This window comes from Octopus bimaculoides, chromosome 3, assembly GCF_001194135.2.
Source record: "Octopus bimaculoides isolate UCB-OBI-ISO-001 chromosome 3, ASM119413v2, whole genome shotgun sequence".
Lineage (NCBI taxonomy): Eukaryota > Metazoa > Mollusca > Cephalopoda > Octopoda > Octopodidae > Octopus > Octopus bimaculoides.
The window spans coordinates 51,552,146-51,554,783 of NC_068983.1; positions in this window are offsets into that span (position 1 = coordinate 51,552,146).

Consider the following 2,638-nt stretch of genomic DNA (forward strand, 5'->3'; position numbering starts at 1 on the left):
TACATATATTCACATATACTCACACACTCACACACACGTACACACACACACACATATACACACACATATATATATAGAGAGAGATACGTACATATATACATGCATACATTCATACCTACATACAAACGTATAAAGTTGGATATATAAAATGAGATCGCCCGAATAAACAACACAGTGTGACAGCGCCAGCTAAGATAAATAGGGTTCACAGTTCCCGAAGATAGTTGGAATCGGGTACCCAGCGTCCGTTATCAAAAACCTACACAGGTACACAGGTACACAGCAAATAAAAGTGGTAAGAATAATCACTTTAAAATTTACTTCCTGACGATTTCCCACTTGAACGAGAGGACAACCATTGCCATCTGTAAGTTAATCTGCAGATAATACTCCGATACCTTGCAGGCCCACACGGGTTTGACTCTGCGTAGCCACCTCTCAGTGAAAAGACCACACGCGAAGCAATAGCCCTGTACACTGGCAAACTGTCCGATCCGTGACACAATCAAGTGTTTGCCATCATACGTGGTGTATCAGATATAGTTATAGTGTTCCGAATGATGTGACAACACCATCGATAATTCGGTCCGAGAAATCTGCATCTTACTGAAGCAACATTTGACTATAATAGGGTCTTGTTTCGGCAAGTACATAATTAAATGCGCGAAAACCACCAACACATTAATACTAACCGCGGATAGATTGGATCTTATAAATAATAAATAAGAAACCTCCCCTATATTACCGTAACCATGACCAACATCACTATCACTATAACGGTGATTGGTACTCTTACCGAGTAGCACCATGTTCACTGCTGACACAGCCACGCCTAACGCCGCTAAAGCCACTATGAAGATTGTTGCAGTTGCAAGCAACAATCTTGTCAATGATTACTGCGAGATCATATACCACCAGCGCAATCACTAACTACACTCACGGCATTTACCATCATCGTCAGTATTCATCAGGGCCACAACCTTGAAACCCACCTCTGCAAACCTACTGCGAGTTACCCATCACAGACCCCGGTAGGACATCTACGGCAACATCATCACCATTATTTGTAGAACTGATACGGATGATTGAAATGGCGTAACTGATAAATCAGACATCCAAATGGCAGAATCTGCGTAGACGTACATTTCTTGGACTGTATATCATATCCGAAATGTATAAAGATTGTTTAAATTTCCTCACTGTAATGCTAGATTTCCTCATTTCGCTTTCTATTCCTTTATTTCATTTCTGTACTACAATGCTGCAAGCGAAATATAACGCCGTGAATGAGTGTATGCGCGCGCGCGTGTATGTGTGTGTTTGTGTATGTTTGTATATATATATATATATATATAAATCAAAATAAGCAACACGGATTTCAAAGATGATTGCAGTACGCACGTTTCATGCTACTCCATTTATTTAAGTAATGCGAGCATTACATTAAATGCAATTTGAAGAGCAATCTTCAGCTGCACGAAAATGCAGAAAATTACAGTAGAATTGACATATTATAATTGTGGCAACATTTCAAATCCAAGTGGGAGAAACAATACATAAAAATCCAAGTGGGAGGAAGAATACATGAATCTATCTTGACATAGCCGAGTCTATCAGGCTAGTAATTGATTCTAGACAAAAGATTCTAACTGACTCTGATTTTATTGTCTCATATCTAGTGGTGATAGCATAAGAGACAATTACTTCTAAGGAAAGGGAAGGTGTAAGCAGTATGCATGGACAAGGCTATAAATGTATTAGATTATAAATGTTTCCCTGGTCAGAGTAGTACCAGGTCATTTTAATACTATCAAAATGTTGAGGAATTAAAACCTTAGGTATATGAGTCAAATATGTTTTTTTTTTCTTTTAGTCTGAATAGAGTATCAGTATAGTTATACAGATAACAATATTAGTTTAATCAATATTTTCACAATAAGAGGTATGTTAATAAAATAAATAAAAAGAGATGTAATTATTTTATACAAAAATCATGAAATTATTGAATTTAGGGGCTATAGATAGGGTGTAAAGTTTAAGGATATTAAGTATATTGGGTTCATGAGAACTATTTTGAATTATCTTTAAAAAATTATAGCTGAAAATAAAATAATGATACTATTTAGGAGACACATAGATAAGCTTTATTTTTATAATGCGAATAAAAATTATTATCGGATTTATATTAGTTTATAATAATGTGTTTACTAAGGTTTAAGGGACTGAAAAAAGAAAAGATGCAAGGAAATAACAAGGATATTCAATACAGGAACCTGATGATTGATTTAAGTAGATTAAATGTTAAGGTGAGAGATCAGGAATATATGTTATAAAGGTTCAATTACCAATTTAAAATTATGTGCTAATTGATAGTCCTAGCTACGATAGTCCTCGGCTATGTCAAGATGGATTCATGTATTCTTCCTCCCACTTGGATTTTTATGTATTCTTTCTCCCACTTGGATTTGAAATGTTGCCACAATTATAATATGTCTATTCTACTGTAATATTCTGCATTTTCGTGCAGCTGAAGATTGCTCTTCATATTGCATTTAATGTAATGCTCGCATTACTTAAATAAATGGAGCAACATGAAACGTGCGTACTGCAATCATCTTTGAAATCCGTGTTGCTTATT